This window comes from Atta colombica, unplaced genomic scaffold (genome assembly GCF_001594045.1).
Source record: "Atta colombica isolate Treedump-2 unplaced genomic scaffold, Acol1.0 scaffold100, whole genome shotgun sequence".
Taxonomy (NCBI): Eukaryota; Metazoa; Arthropoda; class Insecta; order Hymenoptera; family Formicidae; genus Atta; species Atta colombica.
This window is the reverse complement of record NW_017259185.1, coordinates 1711529-1718782: the sequence shown is the minus strand read 5'-3', so window position 1 is coordinate 1718782 and position 7254 is coordinate 1711529. Positions and strand designations below refer to the sequence as shown.

The window sequence follows — 7254 nt, the reverse complement described above, 5'->3', positions numbered from 1 at the left end:
ATTATAAATAATATTATTAATTTTAACACATTATGGCTAATATCAATATAAGATTCATATTGACGTGCAATAAAATCTCTGTTTCACTGTCATTTTGTATCATTTCGGTAATCATTAGTAAGATAAGTACTCAATTTACATACTAATAATGGCATCATATTAGGTATGGGAAAAAGTGGCGTTTTTTTAATGCCATCTAACAGGAAAAATGCCACGAACTTTTTCCCACACCTAATATTTTAAAAATATCATTGTTACTAATGTAATATTATTAATAGCATTGATTTGATTCCCAATTGCTCGCGAGATTCTGTATAAGATCCTACATTTTACAATAGAAAAAAATATTTCATACGTTAAATTGATTCTTGTTAAAATTTTTGTGTTGAATTTTTAACATATCCAGTATTATTTTAATATAATGTAATTTTTTTATGTTATTTGAACATTTTGTTATTTGAATATTTTATATTGAATTGTTATTTAACATTTTTTTGTGTTAAAAGAATCATTTTTTAAAAAATAATTATATTAACTGTACTTTAAAAAATTTTTAAACAAAAAGGGCGAATCAAAGGTGAATCATGTAAATTTAACATCAATATTTTAACAGTTTATTGTTTTATCATATATATAATGCTATAAATAGAACATGCTATGATTAGAAGGAATGAAAATTAGAAGAAACCGTGTAACTTCGAGGATGAAGTTGCGCTTCATTATGTAGCGATGAAAGAAACAAGAATTTTGAGCGAAGCAATTTAACCCTATTAACGTGACCTATTAACCGATTGTACAAAAATCGAGGCATCACCCGTTATAACCGGTTTCCCGCGGGTTCTTCCTGTTTGTTATCATTCAGCTTAAATTCTGCAGTTAAATTCTGAACGATGATCAGCAGAAAATAATATCTTTTTTCGACTATATAAGATTCTTTTAGATACTATCGTATCACTCAATTGATTATACAATTGTCGTAAGTTCGAAATGCGTCAGGTCTTCTTGATTGCCTTTTTCCCCTTCAGCAATCTTACGCAAATACTTGCGACAGCTCACGCGTCATTTTCTAGCGAGCGGATTCAGCGTTATGACATTAGATGTCGAGAAATGTGAAGGTATCTCAACATTGCGAATATCGTGCGCATTTGACACGTGGAAAACGATAATTTATGTGGCAAGTCCGTACTATCCTTTTGTACATCTACATTTTATTTCAGTAACGTATCGCCAAAATAATTTCGTCAACTGCTCGCTTTTTGCTAAAAATACCTGTAATGTTAAAAATATTATTGCTTGAATTATGATGAAACTCTTTTAAAAAATTTTATTTTTAATATAAAATTTAAATCATGTTAAACGTTCTTTGAACTGCAGCTTTCGCAGCATTTAATTTAATTGATGATTGTTTTATAACAAGAATATTAATAGAAATTTAAATTTATTTAAATTTATTTAAATTTAACAATAAATTTTTGTCAAGAGAATTTGAAATTAAAATTATTAAATTATTAAAAATTATTAAAGGTAAAAAAAGGTATAGTAAAATAAACGTTCAAATTTTTAAGTTCCAGTTTTTAATGTATTGGGTTGTCCGGAAAGTTCGTGCCACAAAAGATTTAAATTTAACAAATGAAATTAAAAATTTAAATCTTCTGCGTTTCAATTTTCCTTCAAAATTGGCACGAACTTTCCGACTCAACCCAATATTAACTAGTAAAATTAATTAGTGCATCATAATTCTTTGATTTCTTACATAAAGTGTTACTTCTTATTTATTACATTAAATATATTAACCTCAGTTTAATTAATTGGCATAACAATTATTTAATTTCTTACATAAAGTATTATTTCTTAGTTTTCTCGAGCCAGTTTTGAACACTATTCCGTAACACGCCGGTACCTCTCGCTATCTGTAAAGTATTATGCCCTTTGACCCTCTCGAGCCGGCTCTATCGCAGGGCGAAGTCAAATGTCTTATCCGTTCGCTCATTAATGCTCGTTGTGCAAGTGCGTGCGCCGCTTAGATTTCGGATCGTATAGATAAAAACGAGTATTTACAGCAAATATTGTGTAAGGCAGAGATCTCGTTTTATGTACGCAAGAATATCTTGTTTAAAAATGGTCACGTTAGCAACGAATACCGATTTCCAAATCATATGGAACAAAGTCAATGGAATTTACATAAAACACAATTTATAACATTGATATATTGATAAGTGTTAATAAAATTTTGATTTACGGTTTGATGACGACGTGTTTTTGGCATTTCTTCGTCTAATCCAGCAGGAAGAACCAACTATTTCTGACTTAGATCGAGCAGTGGAAAATCTCGTGGTTCTAACTTAAGTGTAAAATCCTATACTTTTCAGCGTAACAAAGATTCAAAAAATCATACATATTGTTAGTAGATTAATCAAATATTTAAATTGGGCTATGACTCATAGATATAATTAACAATGAAATCCGATTGATCAATGCAATAATAATTAAAGGCACGCACATATGTGTATATTTATGTATATTATTATGTATATTTATCAAGTCAGATAATAATAAAAAAGTAAATCAAATAAATAAATGAAATGAATAAATAATAATTTGATTTTGTAACTTTGCATCAATTGAAAATCTATATCATGTACATAAATCAAATCTTTTTAATAAAATGATAAAATCATCATCATCTGTCGTCAATTGTTAGAATAAGTCCACAACCTTGCTTTAAAAGGCCTTAAGTCAAAAGAGATTAAGTAACAATAATTTTTTACTTTAAACTATTTTGCACAGTCTTTAGACTTAAGCGAATTGAGCAAAATCCAATTCTTATGACCTAAAAGCATAAGTTCTGGCCGATATATCATTTACAACTTACAACTTACGGTCCCTTAAAACAAAGTTATAGACTTAGCCTTATACAATTATTAATTATGTCACATTAACTTATCTAATTGAAATACGATTTATAACACAGAATATATTAGTATATAAAGTATATTCTTCCAAGATTAACTTAGATTATTACATAAAACTATACTATTATTTTTAACTCGTTTGTGTGATTTATTGTTAATATTGCATTCATGTTTTTTGTGTATTCGTACAATTTAAAAATGAAATAAATTAAATTTATTTGAGATTGCTATCCTAATATGCTACTCTAAATTTTACTTCGAAAGCATCACCTCTGTTTCTTAGTATAATTGGAAAACACGGATGCAATATTAACAATAAATCACACAAACGAGTTAAAAATAATAGCATAGTCTTTTTTATATATATATTAACAGAGAATATAAGCTAAACCAAGATTAACTTGGATTACACTATTACATAAAACAATTAAAATTATTTTTAACTATTATTTTTAGCTATTATTTTTAACAGTATTGCTACATCTAAGTCTTTCTGATGTTTGTAGAATTTAAAAACAATTAAATTTATTATTCAAGATTACTACTCCAATTGAATACAGAATTCTAAATTTTGCTTCGAAACATTCAACATTACCTTAATACGTAAAAAAGCAATGCAAAAAGAAACGAAGACGTAGTATCTGGCAGAGGTGTTTTTATCATTTACTCTGTTTTGATTCGCCGGAAGCACCAAACACGTCCCTAATATTTCTGACATAATATTTACCCATCGAACAAATAGGAGTAGCTCCTTTAGCAGCTCAGGAATTTCTACTTTTCATTGAGTTCTGACAATAAGGATTATCAGGGACGTTGGGGACGATAATAACAGCGGTCGAACGCGTGTATTTACATGTTGCCTCCTTACGTCATTTTACGCCGGAACAGGATAGACAAAAAAAAATGGAAAAAAATGCTTACGTATGAGGAAGTGGCAGTGGTACACGTATCATTTATCAATAAGTTTATTATCAATTTGATTCTAATTTGATTCTGAGTTCTGAGATTTGGGATGAATAAAGAATTGACGCATTGGTCAATTAACGAAATTCTTCAATTCATTAATTCTTTCCTCGTGTGAGATTTCGAAGCGATTTCTAACATCGTGGAGATACAAGTTTTAAAGACAATATTTCAGCCATGTATTTTTTTTTTCTATGAATCACTTCATCGACTGGATCGGACGATGTCTAATTATGTAAAGACTAGATTTAAAACAATTTTAACATTAAAAGCACCGACGATTAATGTATTTCTATTATTTAAATATATATATATATATTTCATATAACAGTCTTGCCCAAAAATTGGCACTTATATTTTTTTCATTAATTTGAAATTCTTTTATTAGTAATGTTTCCTGTTAATTACCGATGTTATGTTTAAGTTTAAAGGATTTTTGAAACAAAGAATAAAATTTACAGCAAATGCCATAAATCAATCTTTGCTAAAATGTGAAGTAAAATGATTAACAAAATACTTAATATTTTTTATCAAGGATGTATATATCTTCGAAAAAAAGATGAGAAGGAAAAATAAATTTATCAATTTAATCACATCGTAATGAAAAAATTGCAGAAAATCTCAAAAAATGCATCGCTAAAATTTGACAAAAAAATTATAAAACCAGTTATTTCTCTGACTACTCCAGTAGTTCTGGTGTTAAATATAAGAGCGGTCTATATTGCTGAAATAGTTTAGGCGCAACATCCACCCGTTTCAACAAACCAAAAGCTCCGCGTCCAAGAAAGAAGAGCGGAAAGGAGAAGGAAAACAAAGAAAAAGGCGTGTATATCTAAACAAACAACGACTATGTATACATTTCTTTTTTCTCGCTGTGTAAATTTTTATATATTGTCGCCATCTCCTCTCTCGTCTGTTTAGATTCTCTCTATCTCTCTTTTTCTCTCTACAGGACGAATTGTCCGACGTTCGTTCGGAATCGGCTGAGGCGCATCACGATTCTTCTTATCGCGGTCGCGTCACTCCACTCCGTGCCACAATTTTATCGCAGCCTGGCCTCGCGTTTCATGGAAATCGCCCGCACGTTTCTATATAATCGTTACTGCTGTTGCTACTGCTGCTGTTCGTTCATCCTCTCTCTCTCTCTCTCTCTCTCTCTCTCTCTCCGCCCACAGATCAAATAGCGCAATTAAGCCTCCGCGTCTCCCGAGTCGTTATCATTCTCGTTTCGCGTCCACGATTGTCCCCTCGATGTCGACGATCAAGAAAAGGACGCGACCGTGCACCAGATGTTGGTCCAATCCGCGGGAATAATCCGCGCACGAATGTGCGACGTATGTATATGCGCGCGCGCGCAAGCGAGCGAACGCACTTTGCGATGAATTGCGCACATATGTATATACATATTATACATACATACACACGCGAGAGGTAAGTTGGGACGAGCCTCCATCGCACTCACCTTCTGGACCTATCTCACACTCGTCACCGTTCCCCGTCGCCTCTGCCGTCGATGTGGCCAATGCAGGCTCGCCAGAGAGGGGCACACGCTTCGAAAATTATTTCTTCCAGATCCCCGTTGGCGGTCGAGGGGTACACGCTCGCCAGGCACACACCCGGGGGTCTCGGCGCGTTCCCGTTCACTCCTTCCCCTTCGTCAGGCTGGGCCGCGAGGCGCCGCGCCCGGACGCGGCCCGTACGCGTTATTGCACGGCACACACTCGCTCATAACAGCACGGTGACGACGCCATTTGCGCACGCAGTCCACATTCGCCCACAATCGCCCGCGATACGATACACGACTGGCCAGGCAAGCTGGCAGGTCAGGCTGACGGCGCCGACCGACCACGCGCGCCACTACGCACAGCTGACGGAGGAATGCAGCCGCAAGCGCCGGCCAATGGTGACGCGCGCAGCTCCCCCCACCACTCGCTCGACACGGCGAGGCGGCTTGCCGCTGACGCGGCTTTTTTAAAATTGTCCACAGCGCGGAACAAAGGCTCTGTGACATGTATTGGGCAAAGTTAAAAAAAAATCATGTTTTAAACATGTTTTAAATATTTAAAACATGTTTGACCAATGTTTTTAACATGTTTTAAACATATTTTTTTTTTATAATACTGTTTAAAATATGTATGAAGCATAAAGACAGAGTTTTATATTTTAAAAAACACAATGTTTTGTTTTTTAAAAAAAAACAAAAGCAAAAAATAAGTTTTGATTGGAATTCACTCCAAATAATTCCATAATATTAGTAGTTAATAATATTTAAGATTACATTAAAATAATATTTTTTTCCAACCAAGGGGATGTATGATATATTATACGATAGTCATAGTTACAAAATTATTTATTTAGAGATACGTCATTATCTCAAGAAATTTTTGCAATCTTTATAATTCAATCTTCAAGTAATAGATAATTAGTTGTAAGCAATTCGTACAGCGAACGGTACATAAACGAAAATGGCTCAAACGCGATCCGCGTGCCACAGTATTCACATTTAAATTTATCATTGTCTAATTCTGTGTAAACTGCATTATTCGAATGGATAACCATACTATTATAATGGCTAGTGAAATCGTCATTGCAGCATTCACATTCAAATTTATCACTGTCTAATTTTGTGCAAAACTGCATCATCCATTCGGATAAGAGATTCGCGCAGAATTAGACAGTGATCAATTTAAATATGAATGTTGTAATGATGATTTCACCTGTCATTATAATGATATGAGAAACGATTTATTAAAAAAACATGTTTTTTGATGAAGAAAAAAAAGAAGATACATTATCAAAAAGTTTTCAAAAGGAAATATATTATCGAGATGATTTCTATTACGTTGTGACAATTATTAGCACATGATGACATTTTCCAATACAGTAAAAATTGCAAAACAATAAAAGGTTGATGCAAAAAATAAAATTTTAATGTAAGAAATTCATGTTTTAAGTATGATGGTATTTCTGATATATGTTTTTTCAACACATTTATTCAAGAAATATCACATAACGGAAATACGTTCTTACACAAAACATGAATTTCTTGTATCAAAATTTATCATTTAGCTAGAAAATATTATATTGGAAAATGTCATGCTAATTGTCAACGTAATAGTTAGACTTCTGACCTGTGTCACCTCTCTCATATGCTTGTGATGCACACACTATTATAATTTAATTGCCACAAGCATATGACTTTTAATGTTAGTTCCGAACGGCGGATTTTCGAGAGATGTTTCTGTAGACAAAGATACTCTCAGGAGATTGCCGGTCTTTTCCGAGAGGAGACACGAGCGTAAATATTTTAGTTCCGAATCCGGAACCTCTGGCATGATAAACCAGTGCGTTGTCTGCCATGCCACACTCGCACTCATAA

The 7254-nt window shown here is 33.0% G+C and overlaps 1 protein-coding gene across 3 annotated transcripts in view; it reads right to left on the bottom strand.

Annotated features, from left to right (window-relative positions):
* LOC108686223 (MLX-interacting protein) overlaps positions 1-5730 on the bottom strand; it is a 26569-nt gene extending 20839 nt beyond the window's left edge. For all 3 annotated transcript variants that reach the window (XM_018191397.1, XM_018191415.1, XM_018191424.1), the window contains exon 1: positions 5338-5730. The gene's annotated coding sequence lies outside the window, so the exon portion shown is untranslated. The remainder of the gene's footprint in view (positions 1-5337) is intronic.
* Between the last annotated feature and the right edge of the window lie 1524 nt (positions 5731-7254).